Genomic DNA, 23,808 nt, shown 5'->3' on the forward strand with positions numbered 1-23,808 from the left:
GGTTGAACTGTGTATTATAGAATAACATAAACCTATTTTGTAGAGAATGGTGGCACTCATGGAGTTAACCATAAAGCATATTTATCTGCACTATTTTACATCCCTTTCCTTTATAGGCACAGCTGTGCTGGCTACCATGCAATTCACTCAAAGAAAATATGAATCCACACTAAAGTGACAGAAATCCTGGAGTATTTTTTTCCACAGATAATATGCTATCTGGGAAAGTAAAAGTCTGCAAAACTTTATAGACTTAAGCACTGAGAAAACACTGCCTTCAGAACCAAAAATGCGAAAAAATATACCAGCTGCAACCATGAGAAATGTGTCAGATTGTGTGAAAACAGTGTGAGACAATGCCATCGTACATTCATAAATGCTTTTCCATCGGTTATCTTATCCACCCCTGTTACCCTGGGCAGGGAATGTGTCTGTTTACTGATGTACTGTACTCTCCCAAGCACTTAGTACAGTGCTCTGCACATTAAGCACTCAATAAATATGACTGAATGAATGAATCTTAGTTTGTTGGGGATTTGGTATGGGCAATATTTGGGTATGGGCAGATATCAGCCCATTTTACAGAGGTGAAACAGTTGCAAAGAGGATAAATGACTGAATTGAGTCAATCAGCTACAGGATATTGAACAGCTATACAGGTGACGGAGGGAGTGCTAGTTTGGTCTTGTTCTTATTTAGCTGGAAACATTGATTGCAGAATAATGGGTCAGGATCATTATCAATTGGTCATGATATTGACATTTGTACTTAAATATAAAAAACCACCTAACTCTCCTTCTAAGCCCTTACCGAAAAGCTTTTTGGTGGATTTTTATAAAATGGAGTCGGGGTAGGGAGGATATAGGGGGATGGGAGAAAATATGGGGGGACAAGGTCTGAGGAAGGTGTCATGAAGAACACCAACTGATGACCAATTTAAGGATCACCTCCACATGAACCACCTGCCAACAGAAATAATAATTACAGTATTTGGTAAGCGCTTACTATATGCCAAGCACTGCACTAAACACCAGCAACATCACGGCCTAGCAGATTAAAGCACGGGCTTGGGAGCCAGAGGACTAGGGGTTCTAATCTCAGCTCCACCACTTACCTGCTGTGTGACCTTGGGCAAGTTACTTAATTTCCCTGTGCCTCAGTTTCCTCAACTGCAGAGTGGGGATTCAATGCCTGTTCTCCCTCCTACTTAGACCATGATCCCATGTGGAACGGGGACTGTTCTCGGCCTGATTAATTGGTACCTAACTCAGTGCTTAGAACAGTGCTTGACGCATAGGGAGTGTTTAACCAATACCATAAAAAAGCCCTGAGGTAGAAACAAGATAATCACGTCTCAAATGGAGCTCGCAGTCTAAGTAGGAGAGAGAACAGGTATTGAATATCCATTTTACAGATGAGGGAACTGAGACAGAGAGACATTAAGTGACTTGTCTGTTGTCATGTAGCAGGGATTAGAACCCAGGACCTCTGCCTAGGCCCGTGCTCTTTCCACTAGGCCAGGTCACTTCTTAAAAGACCCAGGATTTTTTAGACCGCAGGAGCAGTTGGTTTAATTTTTAATGAAACTATTTAGGTTAATATAGACAGAGTTAAAATTTTAATCACATTTCCATGGCAAAACTGACTGAAAAAGAGACATTACAAATTATTTTTCTTCCTCATCAAGAATGAAAAAAACCTCATTGCAAGTTTCTATGGGATCCTCTAGGCCTTGGTGGAATTGTAAATATTCAGTGAAAGTAATAATTTGAGCTTCCAGGATGAAAAACATCTTAAACAAATATTAATGATCCCTACCACTTCATGAAGCAAGCATTAGCGTCGTGGGGAGAGAGGCAAAGTAATAAGGGATCTTTAGATGGTTGCTAAGTATTTGAGAAATGAACTCTGAATTCACGTCCCCACCCACCTCTCTGCCCATTAAACCACTATATAATGTAAATCAAAAGATGGGCAGTCAGCTTTTTGTCCCCCATCAAAGAACAAATTTAAATTAACAGCATTACTTTCCTCAATAATCCTACTTTGCAAGAGGCCATCAATCTTCACTAATCAACGCTGACCACGGTTCCCCTTCCCTCCAGTTCCCCTTCCCTCCACGCTTTTGATCAGGCACTATCTAGTAACCCAAATTAATTTGTTTACTTATAAGAAAATACATGATGTATCCAGAAGTGCTAAAAAGACATTTTGGTCTAAAATTTAACTCCTCTTTGCAAGCCCCGAATGGACCCCCTTTCTCTTCGTCCGACTTTCTTCGCCTTCGTTTCTTTAACTCCATTTCTTTAAGTCTTTCAGTGAAAAAAAAATCTGTCTTGTGAACTACTCAGGTTGAGTTTTTCCACCAGAAATGGCATTTCTCGCAAACGGTTGGATAACAAAATGGCTCCCTTTCTGCACAGTATTGATTGGTAGGATTTACTCCTTTAGTAGTTGGCACATCCTGGGTGGCGACTGAACAGAGATGATCTTGCTGGGTGAAAAAAAACCTTTAGCCTAATTCTTAACTGTAACAGGAAACTTCGAATGGCTCAAATCTATACTCTATCGATCCCTCTAGACAAGTTTTTTTTTTTTTTCAAAGCAGTCAGCATCTTTTCATTAGCTTTTTGGAAGTAGCTTAGAAAACGAGGTTAGGTCATTTCTAAGAGACCTTAGGGGAGGAGAGGGTTAGAATGGGGTGGAGCGATGTTTTGAACAATTGATCACTAAAATTACTATTCCCTGAAGAACAGTAAGATTTTCACAATGTGAAATATAGCTTCTTCGTAATATTTTAGGACAAAATCATCTTCTTTTCATTTTAGCAACTAGAGCTGGGAGGAACTCTGCTTTACAATTACATTCCACAGCTTCATTCGCATTTACATTCAGATAATTCCACAAAAGGGGATTTTCAACTGCAGCCCATGCCTTGTATTTTCGTAGGTCAGTTGCTGTAAATGTCATAAATAAAACAAGCGGTCATTATTCAACTGTAAACCGGATGGCTAGAGGGCTCTCATCATACTTAATCTGAAAGGCTGAAAACTTTCAATTAATAGCTACACGGGGAACCAGACTGGCAAGACCCGAGGAATGGGGATTCCAATCTCTACAGTTTATTAATGGTGGCAAAAATCGACTATCCTAACACTGTTCTACATCAAATTCATCCGACTGGAGGAGATTTTTGATCGATAGCCCATTGATCTTTGTGGAAGACCTACCTAAGGGGGAAAAGGAAAAACAAGTTTCAGCTTAAGTTAGAATAGAGCTCTTCATGCTAAGCCTCAAATGTCCATAACATTTTAGATTTTTGCCTCCACATAAAAATAGTTTCCAGCGCTTGATCAATCCATGGTATTTATTAGTGCTTACTGTGTGCAGAGTGCTGTACTAAGTGCTCAGGAGAGAACGCTACAACAGGGTTTGGTCGATACACTCCCTCCCTACAATGCGTATTTATTGAGTGCTTACTATAATTTAAAGATATGTACTTAAGTGCCAGTAAGGCTGAGTCTGGGGCAAATAACAAATGCCCAAAAATCACTCAACTTCTTTTCCTGAGCAACCTGTTTCACACACTAAAACCTTTAGGCAGAACAAAAAAGTATGAAACCACTCCCCATTACAGAGACTTCATAACATTATAGTCCATTTTTAACTACCAGGGATAACAGAGAACACAGACAGCATGGGTAAAATCAGAAGTCTAACCTCCATTTCAGCCCCTATTTCAGGCTTTTTCCACCCATCACCTCATCAGAGCTGCTAAAAAGCTGGATATTTTTTCTTCTTCCAGAGAAAAAGAGGGAGCTATGCCTCTTACAGTACAGTCTCAAATTCAAAATACACAAGGTTTATAAAAGCCTTTATCACATTCATATCTAGTAAGATTGCTAGGTGCTAATAATGACAGATACCATTCCTCTCCCACCCCCCTAGACTGTAAACTTGTTGCAGGCAGGGAATTATTATTAATCGTATCTACTGAGTGTTTATTGTGTGCAAAGCACTAAGCGTTTAGCACTGTACTATATGACTGTTTATTGTTGTATTGTCCTCACCCAAGCGCTTAGTACAGTGCTCTGCACACAGTAAGCTCTCAATAAATATGACAATGAACGAAGATATCCATTATCCTTTTACATGCCTGTAATAATAATAACAGTGGTGTTTGTTATGTGATTACTCTGCACCAAGTCCTGTGCTAAGCGCTGAGGTAGGTACGATCAGATCAGACAACGTCCCTGTCTCCCCTGGAGCTGTCAGTCAAAGAAGGAGTTAAGCAGGATTTTTAATTCCCATTCTACACACGAAGAAATTGAGGCACAGAGAAGTTAAGTGACTTGTCCCGGGTCACAGAATTGCCAGGTGGCAGAACTAATATTAACACCCAGGTCTCCTGACTCCCAGCCCTGTGCTCCTCCCATTAAGACACACTGCTTCATAATACACATTCATTTCGATTAATCTGCACTAACAGCCATTTATTTTTACTCCAGCAAGCTTCACAACTTGGATCGACTGTACAAGCTGAATAATGTGAACACTGCTACATCCTTGCGGATAAGGTTATTGGGCACAAATTCCAACTTTTGAAAATCTGTATCAGTCTCTACTAATGTTCAAAATTTAGTCTTTACTAGCTGCTAAAATTAGGCTTTTAAGATGCTGGCTTACTTTTCTGACAATGTGATCCTGGCAGATAACTTTTTGCTGTGATTTGTATCACAAATCGTATGTTAATACGGTTGTTAATCTCGCACAGGGAGATTGAAATTTGATGAAATCATTCTGGCTTTCCATTTTTCATCCAAATGAAAACGATTTCTTTCATTTCCTTTTAAACCTTCGATTTTCTTCCCTGTCTACAACTTTTCTTCCCTCCTTGGAGACTTGTGTGTCATTAGTACTTAATGAAAAATAGGGGAATTGGGAGGCTGAGATCTGGAATTCGGCAGAGGCACCAATGGTCTCCGAAATCCTCTAGGTTCCTCCACGTGCTTTCCTCAAAGTTGTCGCAAACAAAATGACATTCCCCACTGGAGTTCTACTGCTTCAGAACAGCTGAGGTAAAATCATTTGGCAGGAGACACATTCCAGGCTATTTTGGAGGTGTCAAGGGTTGTGGCTACCTCTGAGATCTTTGATCTGCCTTCTTTTTTTTTGTTAAACATTTACTGCGTGTCAAACACTGTTCTAAGCTCTGGGGTAGATACAAGTTAGTTAGGTTGGATACAGCCCCACGTGGGACTCATAGTCTAAGCAGGAGGGAGATCGGGATTACTGAAGTTTAGAGAAATAAAGTGATTTGCCCAAATTCACAAAGCAAGGAATTGGCAGAGGTGGGATTAGAATCCAGGTCCTTTGATTCCCAGGCCCAAGGATCTTTCCACCAGGCCATGCTGCTTCTCGAGTTCAGAAGTCAGAGCAGGCAAAGTCTCCAAAGCCTTGTGACCTAGTGGAGAGAACAGGGGCCTGGGTTCTAACCCCAGCTCCTCCACAAACCTGCCGTGTGACCTTGGGCAAGTCACCTAACTTCTCTTGTCTCAGTTCCCTCATCTGTAAAATCGAGATTCAATACCTGTTCCCCCTCCTACTTAGACTATGTGCCTCATGTGGGACCCGATGATCTTGAACCTACCCCGGGACTTACTACAGTGCTTGGCACACAATAAGAGCTTAAATAACAATAATAAGGGCATTTACTAAGTGCTTACTATGTGCAAAGCACTGTTCTAAGCGCTGGGGAGGTTATAAGGTGATCAAGTTGTCCCACAGGGGGCTCAAAGTCTTCCATTTTATGGATGAGGGAACTGAAGCCCAGAGAAGTGAAGTGACTTGCCCAAAGTCACACAGCTGACAAGTGGCAGAGGCGGAATTTGAACCCATGACCTCTGACTCCAAAGCACTTTATTATCATCTATCTCTTTCCAAGCCAGGGATCAAATCCTGGTCTCCTTTCTAGTTAAGGGGGGTAGAGAGACATAAAGGGCCAATAGAAGCTGCCTTTGATGGACAGACTGGCTGCAATAATAATAATTATTATTATTATGGTATTTGTTGAGTGCTTACTATGTGCCAGGCACTGTGCTAAACGCTGGGGTGGATACAAACAAACCAGGTTGGTCACAGTCCCTGTCCCACATGGGGCTCACAGTCTCCATCCCCATTTTACAGATAAGCCCCCTTCTTCCTCTCCCCCCCCCCTCGCCTTATCTCCTTCCCCTCCCCACAGCACCTGTGTGTGTATATATATATATATATACATACATACATACATATATATGTATGTTTGTACATATTTATTACTCTATTTTATTTGTACATATTTATTCTATTTATTTTCTTTTGTTAATGTGTTTCGTTTTGTTGTCTGTCCCCCCCTTCTAGACTGTGAGCCCGCTGTTGGGTGGGGACCGTCTCTATATGTTGCCACCTTGTACTTCCCAAGCGCTTAGTACAGTGTTCTGCACACAGTAAGCGCTCAATAAATACGATTGAATGAATGAATGAGGTAACCGGAGGCCCAGAGAAGCGAAGTGACTTCCCCAAGGTCACACAGCAGGCAAGTGAGGCGCCAGGATTAGAAGCCATGACACTCAGGCCTGTGCTCTAGCCACTAGGCCATGCAGCTTCTCTATAGATAAGAGAACCTGATAGGGGTGCTCAGGCCCCCCGGGGAGTTGCAAGGAATTTAATCCATCCTGTATTCTACTTATATGCATACTTTGCACATTCTCTCCAATAATCTAGATCGAAAAGGCTTATCACACCGATGCAGAAATCAGGCCTTTCAAGAGGTTTTGCAGCTGAGGGTCATTAGGAACTTCTGAAGTTAAACTTCCCAGTCATACTACATTCATTTGTTTCTCTTCCATTCTTCTCTTGCTACAAACTTTGCACCCACTTGCTTCTGTCATTAACTCTTTATCAAGACCATAAGAAGCAGGCACATATCTTAACTAGGGAAGAGACAGACACCTCTTGAATTTTCGGCTGTTAAAGAGACTTGAGGTGCCATCACAATTTTCAAAAGTGCATTCGCCAAATATGCAGGTGATGTAAAACAGTGTACTAGGATTAGGGCTAATTAAGCTGTGCTCTGTGGTTTGGAATAGGAGTGCTAGCCACTGTACTATCAAAGGAGCCCGCATTTACACCACAAGCATTCCCTGAATTGATTCAGGCGGAATAAAGTAATTTGAAATTTACCAGTGATGAGCACAGAATTTACACAAGGGGTTGGGAGGATGCAAGTCCACTCAAGTGTATTTATTGAGCGCTTACTGTGTGCAGAGCACTGTACTAAGCGCTTCGGAAGTACAAGTTGGCAAAATATAGAGACGGTCCCTACCCAACAACGGGCTCACACCTGCTGTGTGACCTTGGGCAGGTCACCTAACTCCTCTGGGACCCAGTTACCTCTTCTATAAGATGGAGATCAAAATTGTGAGTCCCATGAGGGATATGGACTTTGTCCAACCTGCTTACCTTGTATCTACCCCAGCACTTAGAATGGTGCTTGGCACATAGTAAACTCTTAATAAATACCACTATTATTACTAGTAGTACTTCTTATTGAGCACCTGCTAGGGTGGTACAGCATAATAAAGTAACACATCCCCCTCCCAGAAGGCTCCCGGCTCCACCAATTGTCAGCTGTGTGACTTTGGGCAAGTCGCTTCACTTCTCTGGGCCTCAGTTACCACATCTGTAAAATGGGGATTAAGACTGTAAGCCCCGCCATGGGGCAACCAGATCACCCTGTAACCTCCCCAGTGCTTAGTACAGTGCTTTGCACATAGTAAGCGCTTAATAAATGCCATCAAAAATAAAAAGGAGCTTAAACTCTTAACAGTGGATACCAACAAAAAATGCTTACAACTAGGGGTTAAAATAAATAAGGGAATAAGCATATATAGAAGAATTTTGAGGATGGGCTTCAATAAGCTAGAGGTGGCTGATGGGTTTGTGTGGTTGATTGATGACCAGATATCACAATCATTACTACTAGTGTACAACCCAGAACCAACCTGGTCTCCCCAAAGAAAGTCTTCAAAACTGAGAATGATTTGGGTCAGTCCTTATTCTAAGGGCTGCTGCTGAAGGGAACACTCCAATCTAGACTTAAAACGATAGGGCTCCGCCAAGAGGGAGAGGGCCTTGAGTTCGAAGCTAATTGAACAGATGTTCAACTTGCTAAATTTAACTCCTTGTCTCTCCGCGGCCTGACCTCAGATCCACCGGCAGAACAAGGCTGGAAAGGGCAGGCGAGTAAATCAGATGCTGCCTTAAGCCTCCATTCCCATTCGTGTCGTCCCAGGGTCAGGTAGAGGTCATATATTGGGAGTAAGACTCTTAGCAAGAATAGGGTCAGGGCAGGGCATGGACCCTGCTCTGACCTTATTGCTTCCCACACCTCCGGGGGGCCGGCCTACCTTCTCCTCCACCCCGAGGAGCCTGCCAACCAGACAAAGTGTCCCCACCCAGCCTCTGTTCTGGCCGACAGATGAAGGGGCCGGGAGGATCCGGTCACTAAGGTCAAGGGGTCCCAGAAGGGGCACACATACCAATCCCCATCCCTTGGCATGCTCGGCAATTAAACCGCGCCACCCCAACTACCAGGGCTCTATTAAGAACACAACGGAGCAATGCGATTCAAGATCAAGAAAGCATGCTGCACGAGAGCCGGGGTGGCCAAGGTAACGCCTGTCAGAAGGGACCCAGAGGGGGGCTGCAGCTGTTCCGCCCCCACCCACATGGGCCCAAGATGGGGGGCGTGGGGAGGGAAGAGATGGAGATTCCAGCTCCGGCCCCAGATCCAGTCCCAGCTGATCCCTCTTGCACTTCCCAAGCGCTTAGCACAGCAGAGCTCTGCACACAGTAAGCGCTCAATAAATATGATTGAATGAATGAATGAATGCTGCTGCTGCTCACCATCCCTCTTCCTCCCCACCCCCCGCCCCCCGACCACAAGGTCTGGTCTCCGATTTCATCACTCCCCTCTTCCCTTCCCCTGTTCTCCACCACTCAGATGGCCTGCTCTCCACTCTGACTAAAATATTTTCCTCCCCCTCCAACTCCCAGCCACATGATGTTTTTGGTTTGCAACTCTTCAGTTCACGTGGCTTGGCTGTCCCAGCACTACAGCAATAATTCAGCGAGAAGGGCTAGGGAACCTCCAGGTGCCAGACCGAAGTGTTTTCAGAGCCGTTCATGGGGATCAACAATTCTGCTTGGAATCAAACACTACGCAAGTGGGACTAGTGGAGTGATGAGAGATCATGCAGCTTCTGTTAGCACTTTTCTGTGACAGCCTGATGAAAATTAAACGCCGGTATTTCTTACAATACACTCGCACTCTGACTGTTCTGACAACTACTTTGTAGACAAAGTGGAAACCTTCAGGAGCTAACTACCCCAAATCTCCCCCTCACATCCCTAACTCCCTCCTGCCCTGACTTCCACACTTAACCTCCTCAGCTACCAACTGACAGGAGATTTCCCACCTGCTTTCCACATTACTCTCTTCTCCAGCACCTCCAACCTCATCTCTCCTCACTGTCCCAAAATATTGGTGTCCACTCCGATGGCCATCCTCAATGGCTCACTCTCTGATGGATCCTTCCCCTCGGCCTTCAAACAGGGCCATGTCTATGCTAACCTAAAAAATCTACTCTGCCCGCCCCCCACCACCCAGCTATTGTCATCTCCCTCCTCCCCTACCTTTCATTCATTCATTCAATCGTATTTACTGAGCACTTACTGTGTGCAGAGCACTTGGGAAGTACAGGGTGGCAACATATAGAGACAGTCCCTACCCATCAACGGGCTCAGAGTCTAGAAGAGGGAGACAGACAACAAAACAAAACATGTGGACAGGTGTCAAGTCATCAGAATAAATAGAGACAAAGCTAGATGCACATTAACAAAATAAATAGAATAGTATATATACATATATATACAAGTAAAATAAATAGAGTAATAAATCTGTACAAACATATATACAGGTGCTGTGCGGAGGGGAAGGAGGTAGGGCAGGGGGGATGGGGAGGAGGAGAGGAAAAAGGGGGCTCAGTCTGGGGTTCAAACTCCTTGAATATGCACACACTGCTTCTACTTCCTCTCCTCCACTGCCTCCTCCAACTGTCTTCTTGACCTACTAAAATCCACTTTCCATCCCTTTCACTCTACTGGGACTCGTTTCTCCAAGGTCTCCATGGACCACTTCGTGACAGATCTAACAGATTCTGCTCTGTCCGAATCCTCTCTGATCAGGAAGTTTGGCCTGTCAGATTATGGCCTTTCTGAAACAGATCTGGAGCACGCATTTGAAGCGTTTCTGATTTTACAGAATTTAAGGCGTGCACTAGAAATCTAGCTTCACGCCCTTTGTAGTCTAGGTCATTTTCTTTGAGTGGGTATTTTGACAACTACTTTCAATCACAGATTCCTCAAGGACTAGAAGTGTTTCTTCTTCTAGTACATTTTACTGCACTAAGTGCTTGGGAAGTTTTGGTCAGCAACATATAGAGACGATCCCTATCCAACAAGTCTAGAAGGGGGAGATGGACAACTAAACAAAACGTGTAGACAGGTGTCAAAACCGTCAGAATAAATAGAATTATAGCTATATGCGCATCATTAACAAAATAGAGTAGTAAATATGTACAAGTAAAATAAATAGAGTAATAAATCTGTACAAATATATACAAGTGCTGTGGGGAGGGGAAGGAAGTAGGGCAGGGGGGATGGGGGAGGAGAGGAAAAAGGGGGCTCTGCCTGGGAAGGCTTCCTGGAGGAGGTGAGCTCTCAGTAGGACTTTGAAGGGAAGAAGAGAGCTAGTTTGGCGGATGTGTGGAGGGAGGGCATTCCATGCCAGAGGTAGGACGTGGGCCAGGGGTCGAGGATGGGACAGGCGAGAATGAGGCACAGTGAAGAGGTTAGTGAGGGGGAGTTGGTCTGTCAAACATAATTATCGAGTACTTACAGCGCAGAGCACTGTGCTTGGGAAAGTACAATATAACAATAAACAGACACATTCCCTGCCCACAGTCTAGAGAGGGAGACAAACTAATATAAATAAATAAAATTACCGATATGTACGTAAATGCTGTGGGGATGAATAAAGGAAGCAAGTCAAGGAGGCTCAGAGTGGAGTGGGAGATGAGGAAAGGAGAGCTTAGTCAGGGAAGGCCTCTTGGAGGAGATGTGCCTTCAACAAGGCTTCGAAGGTGGGGAGAGTAATTGCCGGATATGAAGTGGGAGGGTGTTCCAGGCCAGAGGCAGGACTTGGGAAAGTGATCGGCAGCAAGATAGAGTAGATATATTACACATTGCTGTTGCAAAGATCATCTTCCTGAAGCTTCATTTGGTCCACATATCTCCTCCTCTCAAAATCCTCCATTTAATAATAATGATAATGGCACTTACTAAGTGCTTACTATATGCAAAGCACTGTTCTAAGCGCTGGAGAGGTTACAAAGTGATCAGGTTGTCCCACGGGGGGCTGACAGTCTTAATCCCCATTTTCCAGATGAGGTAACTGAGGCCCAGAGAAGTGAAGTGGCTTGCCCAAAGTCACACAGCTGACAATTGGTGGAGCTGGGATTTGAACCCGTGACCTCTGACTCCAAAGCCCGGTCTCTATCCACAGAGCCACACTGCTTCTCCATTGAGCCACGCCATTTCTCATTTGCTCCCTGTGTCTCTTGGCATCCAACAAAAATACCTCATTGTTGGCATCAAGGCTCTCCACCAGCTGGCTCTACCTTACCTATCTGCTCTCTTCACCCCCTATTCCCCATCTGCTGCCTTTGTTTCTTCCAAACCAACCTTCTAGCTGTATCTCACATATAACTCTCTTTCAATCAAGCAAGCAAGGAATGGTATTTAATGAGCACTTACTGTGCACAAAAACCTGTATTAAGAACTTATGAAAGTACCACTATGTAGACACATTCCCTGCCCACAGCGAACTTATAGTCTAGAGGGGGGAGACAGACATTAACACAAATGAATTACAGATATGTAAGTATTGCATAGATTTATTACTCTATTTTACTTGGACATATTTACTATTCTATTTATTTTGTTAATGATGTGCATCTAGCTTTATTTCTATTTATTCTGATGATTTGACACCTGTCCACATGTTTTGTTTTGTTGTCTGTCTCCCCCTTCTAGACTGTGAGCCTGTTGTTGGGTAGGGACCGTCTCTAGATGTTGCCAACCTGCTCTTCCCAAGCACTTAGTAGAGTGCTCTGCACACAGTAAGCGCTCAATAAATGTCCAGAAACGTGAAATGCTCTGGGCATGTTACTCCCCTCCTCAAAAATCTCCAGTGGCTACCAATCAACCTACGCATCCGGCAAAAACTCCTCACCCTCGGCTTCAAGGCTGTCCATCACCTCAGCCGCTCCTACCTCACCTCCCTTCTCTCCTTCTCCAGCCCAGCCCGCACCCTCCACTCCTCAGCCGCTAATCTCCTCACTGGGCCTCGTTCTCGCCAGTCCCATTGTCGACGCCTGGCCCACGTCATCCCCCTGGCCTGGAATGGCCTCCCTCCGCACATCCGCCAAACTAGCTCTCTTCCTCCCTTCAAAGCCCTACTGAGAGCTCACCTCCTCCAGGAGGCCTTCCCAGACTGAGCCCCCTCCTTCCTCTCCCCTTCCTCCCCCTCCCCATCCCCCCGCCTTACCTCCTTCCCCCCCTCACAGCACCTGTATATATGTATATATGTTTGTACGTATTTATTACTCTATTTACGTATTTATTTTACTTGTACATATTTATTCTATTAATTTTATTTTGTTAATATGTTTTGTTTTGTTGTCTGTCTCCCCCTTCTAGACCGTGAGCCCGCTGTTGGGTAGGGACCGTCTCTATTTGTTGCCAACTTGGACTTCCCAAGGGCTTAGTACAGTGCTCTGCACACAGTAAGCGCTCAATAAGTATGATTGAATGAATGAATGAATATGCAATATTCCCACATATTAATTCTGGGTGTGCAAGTGTGGTATGAATGGGTAATTCATCCACCTCCATTCAAGGAATTGGCAAAATAGCATATACAAAAATCTGACTTCTTAACTCGTTAGAAAAGACTTGGATTGGGGGAGGTTTAGGGAAAGGTTTGGTAGTCAGGAGATCTGGATTCAAGTCCCACTACTGGCTGACTGTGTGACTTTGGACAAATTTCACTTAACCTCTCTGGACCTCCATTTCCCTTTCTGTACAATGAGGTCAAAATGGCTGATGAGCCCTGTGTGGGACAGGGAACATGCCTGATCTCATAACATTGTATTGGCCCCAGGATTTTGTACAAAGTGCTTAATACATGCCTTTATTATTATTATAATTACAGGTAGAACTAAACAGTTAATTTCAGGGAATTAACCACATTGCAAACTCAATGAAATGAAATGAAACAGAAGCATCCTCAAAGTGTATCTAATCCTGTGTGGATGGTGTCATCCTCGATTCCGCTCTCTCGTTCACCCCTCACATCCAACCCGTCACCAAATCCTGTTGGTCTCACCTCCGCAACATCGCCAAAATCCGCCCTTTCCTCTCCGTCCAAACCGCTACCCTACTCATTCAATCTCTCATCCTATCCCAACTGGATTACTGCATCAGCCTCCTCTCTGATCTCCCATCCTCCTGTCTCTCCCCACTTCAATCCATATCTTGCGCCGCTGCCTGGATTATCTTTGTGCAGAAATGCTCTGGGCATGTTACTCCCCTTCTCAAAAATCTCCAGTGGCTACCAATCAACCTATGCACCAGGCAGAAACTCCTCACCCTGGGCTTCAAGGCTGTCCACCACCTCACCTCCCTTCTCTCCTTCTCCAGCCCTGCCTGCACCCTCTGCTCCTCTGCTGCTAACCTCCTCACCAGGCCTCGTTCTCGCCCATCCCACCGTCGACCCCCAGTCCACATCCTCCCCATGGCCTCCCTCTGCCCACCCGCCAAGCTAGCTCTCTTCCTCCCTTCAAAGCCCTACTGAGAGCTCACCTCCTCCAGGAGGCCTTCCCAGACTAAGCCCCCTCCTTTTTCTCCCCCTCCTCCCCCTCCCCATCCCCCCGCCTTACCTCCTCCCCCTCCCCACAGCACCTGTATATATGTATATATGTTTGTACATATTTATTACTCTATTTTACTTGTACATATTTATTCTATTTATTTTATTAATATGTTTTGTTTTGTTGTCTGTCTCCCCCTTCTAGACTGTGAGCCCGCTGTTGGGTAGGGACCGTCTCTATATGCTGCCAACTTGTACTTCCCAAGCGCTTAGTACAGTGCTCTGCACACAGTAAGCGCTCAATAAATACGATGGACTGAATGAATGAATATTCCTGCTATAAATGAGAAGCAGTGAACTACTCTAATGCATTCTCAAGTAGAGCTCTTTTTTTATCAGAGACTTATACATTACAGCAGATATGACCATCAATACCTCCTCTCACATTACTTACCAAGATAAGACTGTTAATAAGTACTCTGAAACCTGCTGATGGGAACGCTGTAATTTTAATAAGGTTGTTTCATCCCTAAGGATGAGATGCAGATCAGTTCAGGCCTATATATATGCCTTTTGGGAGAAGATGGACTTAATACTGTTTAACTGGACTCTGATGCAGTTTAACTTGCTACTGCTCCAGTTGGCCTATTACTTGTATTCATTCAATCGAATTTATTGAGCATTTACTGTGTGCAGAGCACTGTACTAAGCGCTTGGAAAGTACAACTGTCAGGTCCAAAACTGAGATTCTCCTGGGCCTTCTGTTTGTTTCCTTGGAGGGGAGGGGAAATGAAAATTATTTTTTAAAAAACTAAGAATTTAATCCTTATGAGAGAAACATCTTTTTTTTAACTTTTAATTTACTTAAAATTTTTTACTTTAAGTTTACCTTGGCAAAATAGCTGGGATGCTGGACAGTCAACAGAAACACCTGCCCAGGTGTCAGCATTTCCTGGCCTAATAGTCCCTTGATTTGAGAAGCGGCAAGGCTTACACTAGTTTTAAAATAACATTGGTTACCTATCTGTTCTCTTCTCCCTCTACACCCTAGCTCACACAATGTGCTCTTCCCAAATCAACTGTTAAACTGTACCTCACTCAATTATTCATTCAATTCATTCAATCGCATTTACTGAGCACTAACTGTGTGCAAAACACTGAACTAGGTGGTTAATTAGGCATGGTTCTGCAAAACGTTTAAAAGAAATATATTTAGAAAGCAGAGGGATGCACCGGTAGATTATACCAGAAACATCACAGATAATTCAAGGCCCAAACAAAAGGAAAGGCTAAATCATTACTAGGGGTATCTATTAGGTACCTACATTGCACAGAACCCTCAATTATGACCTTTAGATAAGATAATGTAAAAAGAAAATTTATGATGATTGAGTCATTTCTATTATCACAATACCACCTCAAAACTGGAGTAATTCATCGCGAACCATGAAAATAATGGACATTTAGGAAACCAGACATGTTACAGGATTTGAATGAAAGGGATAATCCACAAAGCATTGGTAAATAGTAATTCAGGAGCAATAATGAATGGCGAGAGGCTGTGTTATACAGTGGGCTAGATTTCAAGACTTCTTCAGAACTAAACATAGCTTCACCCATTTGGGCTTAGTTCACTCGGTGGCCCACTAACTCTGGTTTTGTTTCATTTCTTCTTTCTCCTCCAGTGTTCTAAATTTAACACACATCTCTAGACTTACTGGAAAAGTAGTTATCAAAATACCCACTCAAAGAAAATGACCTAGACTGCAAAGGGCCTGAAGCTAGACTCCTAGTGCAAGCCTTAAATTCTGCAAAATCAGAAATGCTTCAAAAGCATGCTCCAGATCTGCTTCAGAAAGGCCATAATCTGACAGGCCAAACTTCCATCTTCACTTTCTTCAGGTTTGTATAAATTAGCAGAGGAAACATGACAAAACTTCCTAAAGGCAAGATTTTCCGAGTGTCTATTTAAGACTAAAGCAAGGCTAATTACTACCAAGGAAAACATCCAGAAATTAACCCAAAATGAAATATATACAAGCAACTTCATCTTCTTCTGCAAACCTTTTAACTAACTGATGTATGTAGATCATCCGGCGTTTTAATAAAAATTTAAAGAATGAAATTAGAACTATGGATTAAGACATCTGCCTAAATGTATAAAATCTGAAAGTAACCCTTGAGTACAATGGCCAAACACCCAAATTTGCTCACTCAGCTCGCTAGAAATATTTGGGTGTCATTGCAAATCCAATTTCACTTCATAATTCCTGTATCTTATGCTTCCATTGCCAACATACATAAGCAACCCTGGTTGTTTGCAGGAGTTGAATGAAACAAAAACAATGCAAATGTACGGTGAATCAGAGTCAGTGGGAAAAGAGTGTTCAGTTCCCAGACCAAGGAGAGACCATTCAATTACATGGTGTATCACAGAGATTTACAGCAGAATTCATTTTGATCTATTCTGGTGAGGTGGGGGACGGGGGCTGGCTTTGAACGAGATGTGCAGAATCAAAATTATTGTGAATCATGTTGTGGAAAGGGGGAGCAAGTTTGGCAACAGCCTGGATCCTGCCAGAACGCAGGAAAGTATTACAAGGCTAGTTTTTCTGCGGTTAAAAGAACAGGAGAAAAAAATCGAGAAACTGCACTGCAGATTCTGGGTTGGAATGCACATGGAACAGCTACCCAAAAGCCAAACCAAAAAGGGAAAAGCCACCACCACAAAGGCCAGACCCTTTAGCATTACTCTGTCATATTCAATATTACTACATCCATTCTGCCTCTTTTCTTCATCCATGGGTGCCCCATTGGCAGTCCATGTTACTGAGTACTCTCCAATATGCCTGCCCAAATCTTAGCCCGCATGGAATAATTTACAAACTATGATTCCAGAGCCACAGATCACCAAAAAAGAATCCTACAACCAATGGAAACATCTCAAACAGACGATCCATCATACGCCTGGAGCCCCATTTGGCTCAGTGCAGTTTACTCCAGTCCTCTGATCATCCTTACTTCATGTTCTACAAAAACAGGTTTTTTTTTGCCTCTGGAAAAAAGAAAAAACCAAAACACAGAAAAAAGAAAATACCCCAAACCAGGCAAAACAATTAATTTGGCCATTGCCATGACCCTTTTCTTTCGTGTTTATGGATAATATTCATTTTGAAGGAATAGGCTTCACTGGGTCTTCATTTTGCTTTCCTTACATGCCCTATTTACACTTGCTGGCTGACTGATGGTATCAAATGGGAGCTGTTTAAACAGAAGCACTGCCACTTGCCTGGCCCAATTCAGTATCCAGGCAACGTGGCCGTAGCAAGCTTTACAAACCCACCAACTGTGCAAATTAATTTCATTTTCTCCTCCTGCATATCATGAGTAGAGAAAGAAAATAATGTGTACCAAAGTCTATTTTGGTAATTAACATCAGAGCATAAATTTAATTAGGAGAGAGTGGGGGTTTATTGGAGACAGTAGGAAGAGAAAACTGGCTCCTTCGGTTTTTACTAATTAAACAGTTTAGAAAACTGATGTGGGAAAAAAACTGCCCCCAAATTCTTCCAATTGTCTCCTTTAAAAAAAATAGGAAACAAAAATCAACACCTGCACAACCCCAACCATTACTGTCCAGCTGAAGTTCAGGCTCTATCTTTCTCCTGTCATGACAATGGTCCTAGTCATTCATTCATTCATTCAATCGTATTTATTGAGTGCTTATTGTGTGCACAGCACTGTACTGAGCGCTTGGGAAGTACAAGTCGGTAACATATAGTCCATAGGCTTAGTACCTCCGGGAGATGAATGGACCCACAGGATTCCTAAAATCTTGAAAAATTACATATTGACTTTGCCTTGGTGGATAGGTTCACCATTACAAATCAACTCCTCCTTAGCTCCCTCCTTCCTCTCCCCCTACTCTCCCTCCCCATCCCCCCCCACCTTACCTCCTTCCCCTCCCCACAGCACCTGTATATATGTATATGTTTGTACATATTTATTACTCTATTTATTTTACTTGTACATATTTATTCTATTTATTTTATTTGGTTTATATGTTTTGTTTTGTTGTCTGTCTCCCCCTTCTAGACTGTGAGCCCGCTGTTGGGTAGGGACCGTCTCTATATGTTGCAAACTTGTACTTCTCAAGCGCTTAGTACAGTGCTCTGCACACAGTAAGCGCTCAATAAACATGATTGAATGAATGAATGAACTCATATTACCGATATCCCAACAATGTACATTCCATTTTTAGGTATATTTTATAAAATGCATTTGCAGTCTTTTACTCTAAGCCAGATTCTGTATAATAAATTTCAGATTAGTACAGGGTACAGATTAGCACACAGTAAGCGCTCAATAAATACGACTGAATGAATGATTTTGCGACTGCAAATACAGGGTCGTCAGAGGATGCTAAAACAACGGATTTGGAAATAAAACAAACTACTATCAAGAATCATTGAAACTGTTCTATCCTAATATACTCTCCATTTTCATCAGTGCTCTCCAACTAGGGACCTGCAGGAGTCTCTGAATTTTGAAAAATGCCTTTGAAATAAGTACTTACTTGCTCCCAAATGGAATTAATGAAGGTATCTGTTAAGCACTTACTATGTGCCAAGCACTGTATTAAACACTGGGGTAGACACAAGATCATCAGGCTGGACAGTGTCCCTGTCCCACACTGGGCTCTCAGTTTAAGTACCGATCATAATTTATCGAGTCTTAAATGGTTTGGGTGCCTCTTCCTTCGAGGTTCCCCTTTATGGAATTTCACAACTCCCACCTGGGCTTATCAGAATATCCCACTAAGCGAGTTACCAAATTTCACAATTTCAGGGAATGGGAGCACTGGAAATATTTCCACGGAGGGCCTTCGTAAAAAGACTTGATCTGCTCCGCTGCATCACTGTGGAGCACTTCCAGGAATCTTGCAAGTCCCCTGTTTTAAAAAGGCCTTCCCAGACAGACTAGCTCTAAGATGGAGTTAAATATATTTTTTAACTGCCGCTGTTCTCCTTTATGGATTCTAATGGTGCTTTTAAATTTGTTCTTGTGGTCTGGAAAAGAGCAATCCCAAGGAACAGAACTGTAAAAATCAAATGAAAAAAGAAAAGTAGTCTGGACAAAGAACACGGGCTTTGCTTAGTAAAAGATTCTACCAAAATGGAGGAGAGGTTGGAACTGTAGTCTCACTTGCTTATTACTCTATATTGCTAATAAAACCACTCATTAAAGCGAGGTGTTTATCTCACTGTCAACTCTGTGTCTACATTATTTGGCTCTAGCATAAAATATCCATGGCCTGAACAATGCTAGAAAAATCTAAGAGAGGAGAAGTCTGACAAAAATCTCCAAACACCTGCTCCCCAGAAGAGGAATCTGGCTCAAAAATGCAAATACTAAACGTCCCTGTCCATCTTATTCATGAAACCTTTGTTCACTTGCATGGGAGAGGGGAGGGTCAGTTGGGGAATACTTATCAACTGGTCTCAGAACAAAGGAAAGCAAATTATCTTCAGTATTTAGGTGAAGAATTTCTCTGGAGAAAAGCAAGCTTGAGCCTATGGGCAGACAGCTCCTTAGACTCCAAATCACAGAAGCAATTCTATCAGCTTAAACATGAGAGCAAATGGGGCTCTTTCCAAAGTAAAAACTGTACCGACCAGTAATTACAGTACTGTGGAATCCCACTTTAATGTGGCCTATTGGGTCCATATTTCCCTGTAAAGTGCTACAGGGTGGCCAACTAAAACAGTAAATGGCCTGTCCCTTGGTCCTCCAAGGCATTGGGATATGGGGGCAGAAAAACCAGAGGAAATTTGGGGCCCTAAGTAGATTATCAGGCTGCATTATGGTGGGGCCCCACTATACATTTCATTCTAACGTTTTCCAAGTCTGTCAACATTCAGATGTCAACAAAATTTAAGAAGCTATCCTTTGGAGAATTAACGAACGGTAATATGGAGCTGTTGACCTTATCCATGTGGTGAGTGAAATTAGTAGCCCTGTCATCAGGAAGGGAATAGAAAACAAAAGGCAAGTGTTTGTCAATATTTAAAACTATGCTAGGCCTACACCTGGCCTCGGTGAAGTTTTCTCTGATGGCAGAGTATGAGGAAAAGCATGATAGAGCTGGAAAAAGTATATGCCAGTTTTCCTATAGGGCCCAAATAGCGTTACTGCAAAACCCACATTAAAGAAAGGCTCCACTGCAGGATTTGACCATTTCATCACTGTGCACATGGGCACAAACAGTTTCTTCCAATGCCCCGGTATGCTGCATTCAAACAGGTTTATGTTGTTGGACAAAAATCCCCCAATGCCCTAACATTCCAGGCAAAACATACAGTGCTTTGCACATAGTAAGTGCTTAATAAATGTCATTATTATTATTATATAGTGAAACATGTTACAGCAGAACTGACTTAACAGAGAAGGGCAACCAAGAGGATCAGAAGGATGGAAAACGCTTCTTCTAGATAACCGGCTGAAAAGCTTTGTCCCACTTCAGTCTGGAAAGGTAAAGGCTATTATGTGCTTTCTAACACGCTGTGGCTAGAACCACAAGTGATATTCCAAGTTACCATAATTCCATATAGCAGCAAGATAATGTCCTTTATTTTGTTTACTATCTCCTGCCTGAGAGCCTACAAAATCATCAAGGGTGTGGATAAGGTGAACATGGAATTACTATTCACCAAAACCCAGCACGACCGGGTGAGGGGGCATCCGCTGAAGCTTGAAGGTGGCAGCTTCGGAACAAACAAAAGGTTGGAACAACTTCTTCACAAAGCCGGTGGTAAACATACGGGATGTGTTACTCCAAGAAGTTGTGAAAACTGAAAATTCCAAGCAATTCAAGAGGAGCTGGATAATTAATAGACAAGCAGTCCACAGAGGGAGGCTAAGTTGCGGATACTTTAGGATCTCATATGTCACATCTCTGCTGGGTACTTCCCGGCACTTCATACAGTGCCTTACAGCCAATGGACACTTAATAAATATTACTATGACTTATGCTTCTGTTGTACTCCCCCAGCACTTAGTATAGAGCACTACACTCAGAAGATGCTCAATAAAGACCCATCAACCAATAAATCCCTGCCACACACCTCCCCACACTACCGCCCTGACCCAATCATCCTGTTGCCATCGTCACACACATTATTCTTTGCGGGACTGGCCATTGGTCTGACTTGGCAATTGCAGTTTTTGTATTATTATATGATCACCTGCAATCTTGAATTGCTCTTGCTTAGCTCAAGTTCCCCGTGAAATATTTTATACACGCTATCTTATTACCAAGACCAGAGGAGTAAGGAAGTTTGCATTCTCAACTTTCAAACTGCAGAATCTGAATTTAATCATCTTTCAGAGTAGGACCGCAGGGAATCCGGATAAATAATACTTCTCCTTGGAAAATGAGACACGATAAAATGAACTTGACAATAACCTTCAGAGCTTCTCTCCTTAGGATAACTCTATCAGTGTATTAAAGAATCCAAAGGAAAATGGCCATCTCTGAACCCAATTCTCAACTCCAAGCCTGACTTTCTAAATCACCCAATCAATATATCAATCAGTGCTATTTATTGAGTGTGTACCGTGTGGGGAGAGCTGTACTGCTCCTGGATTAAGCCCATCATGAACTGAAAAATGTTTCTAGTGAACAAGTAGAGTTCTGGACGGGGTGGCGGGGGGAGGGTCAATGGAATTGTAGAGTGTTCCTGGATCCACCACTCACTGGCTCTTGTGACCTTGGGAAAGTCATTTAATATCCTTCTCAGATCCTTTACTTGCATAATAAGCTCAGCCCTCCCCCTGTCCCAGCTTTCAGAGATGCTATGCAATGTTGTTCTGCTGAGAGACTGGGCCATCTGCCAGGCTGCTGAGCCTTTGAAGGAGCCGGTGGATTGATGTAATGTCTATTTTCTAAGGAGTTCACAGCACTTCACAAATATTATCCAATTAATCCTCACAGGATAGTGATCTAGGCGAAGGGAAGGTGTCGAGGATTCGTGCATCTATTTTGCAGACTGGGAAACTGAGGCATAGAAAGGATGAGTCCCTTGAAGAAAAATCACACACACTATCAGAAAATCACATATTATCATCACCAATCAATCAATCAATCAATCATATTTATTGAGCGCTTACTATGTGCAGAGCACTGTACTAAGCACTTGGGAAGTACAAATTGGCAACACATAGAGACAGTCCCTACCCAACAGTGGGCTCACAGTCTAAAAGGGGGAGACAGAGAACAAAACCAAACATACCAACAAAATAAAATAAATAATCACCATCATCAATGGTATTTACTGAGCCCCGCATTAAGTGTTTGGGAGAGTCTAATACAACGGAGTTGGTTGACATGCTTCCTGCCTAAAATGAGCTGAGAGTCTAAGAGTGCTACTTGTTGAGGACAGAGATTGGTAGAGAGTGACAGAGAGCAGAGTTAAATGTATGGTGCCCGGAAAACACCCCCATATCTCAACTGCAACAAAACTGATTATAACCTGAGGTCTGTGTCTCAATTGTGCCTCAACCCTAACCCAAGTCCTACGTTGGGTCAAACTCAACAGGGCAAGGAGCTCCCTCGGCCACCATATGGAGGTAGGCCGGAATTCAAATTTCTGCCTTCAAGCCAGGTCCGGGGCATTGACAAAACGATTTTTGGTTTCATTACCACTTTAGTCCTGAAAGGACCCTATTGGGAACATCTTCCCCATGGAAAATGGAGCAGGTTGGGGCTCACAGCAGGGAAAGTGTTTAGGAGGACATCTCAGAAAAGCAGCATGGCTCAGTGGAAAAGAGCCCGGGCTTTGGAGTCAGAGGTCATGGGTTCAAATCCTGGCTCCCCCACTTGTCAGCTGTGTGACTTCGGGTAAGTCACTTCACTTCTCTGGGCCTCAGTTCCCTCATCTGTAAAATGGGGATGAAGACTGTAAGCCCCATGTGGGACAACCTGATCACCTTGTAACCTCCCCAGCACTTAGAACAGTGCTTTGCACATAGTAAGCGCTTAATAAATGCCATTAAAAAAAAACCAGAGCTGTTGCCTTGTACACACCCAGATCAATTTTTGGTTTCACCACAGTTTTGGACTCAGAAATGGAGTCAATGGAGTACACTGGCAAGGGCTTCAAAACCATGTGGGCAAACTAACCTTTTCTCTGTTAAAGATCTCAAATGTATATATATATATATATATACATTTATATATATTTTTATATATTTATATATATATATATAAAAGAACCGAAAGGTACTGGCTTTCTGGGGGCCACAGCTCTCCTCCAAATGTTGATACTGCTAAAATGTCTACTTGTACTCTGCTCAGAGCAAGCATCCAGTAAATACCACTGATTGATTGCTTGTGCCATCAATTCAAGTGTGACCTAGTGGAAAGGTTACGGGTATGGGAATTAGGAGTCACGGGTTCTAATCCCAGCTCCACCATAGTAAAGAGGATTATTGTAATAATTGTATTTAAACACTTTCCACGTGCCAACCACTATATACACTGTACAAGATAGGTCGGACACAGTGCCTGTCGCATAAGGGGCTCACAGTCTCAGGGGGAGGAAGTCCCCCCCGCCCTACCTGCTTCCCCTCCCCACAGCACCTGTATATGTTTGTACAGATTTATTACTCTATTTTACTTGTACATATTCACTATTCTATTTATTTTATTTTGTTAATATGTTTTGTTTTGTTGTCTGTCTCCCCCTTCTAGACTGTGAGCCCACTGTTGGGTAGGG

General features: G+C 43.1%; 1 protein-coding gene across 2 annotated transcripts in view; it reads right to left on the minus strand.

Moving 5' to 3' along the window:
- The window catches only part of ANKRD11 (ankyrin repeat domain 11), a 366,873-nt gene that overhangs the window by 108,128 nt on the left and 234,937 nt on the right, over nucleotides 1-23,808 (minus strand). The window contains exon 1 of one of the 2 annotated variants that reach the window (XM_038753398.1): nucleotides 9,776-9,791. The exons of the other annotated variant lie outside the window; for it this stretch is intronic. The gene's annotated coding sequence lies outside the window, so the exon portion shown is untranslated. Of the gene's footprint in view, nucleotides 1-9,775; nucleotides 9,792-23,808 lie in introns of those variants that run through there. 2 annotated transcript variants of the gene reach the window in all.

Source organism: Tachyglossus aculeatus, chromosome 11 (assembly GCF_015852505.1).
Source record: "Tachyglossus aculeatus isolate mTacAcu1 chromosome 11, mTacAcu1.pri, whole genome shotgun sequence".
NCBI lineage: Eukaryota > Metazoa > Chordata > Mammalia > Monotremata > Tachyglossidae > Tachyglossus > Tachyglossus aculeatus.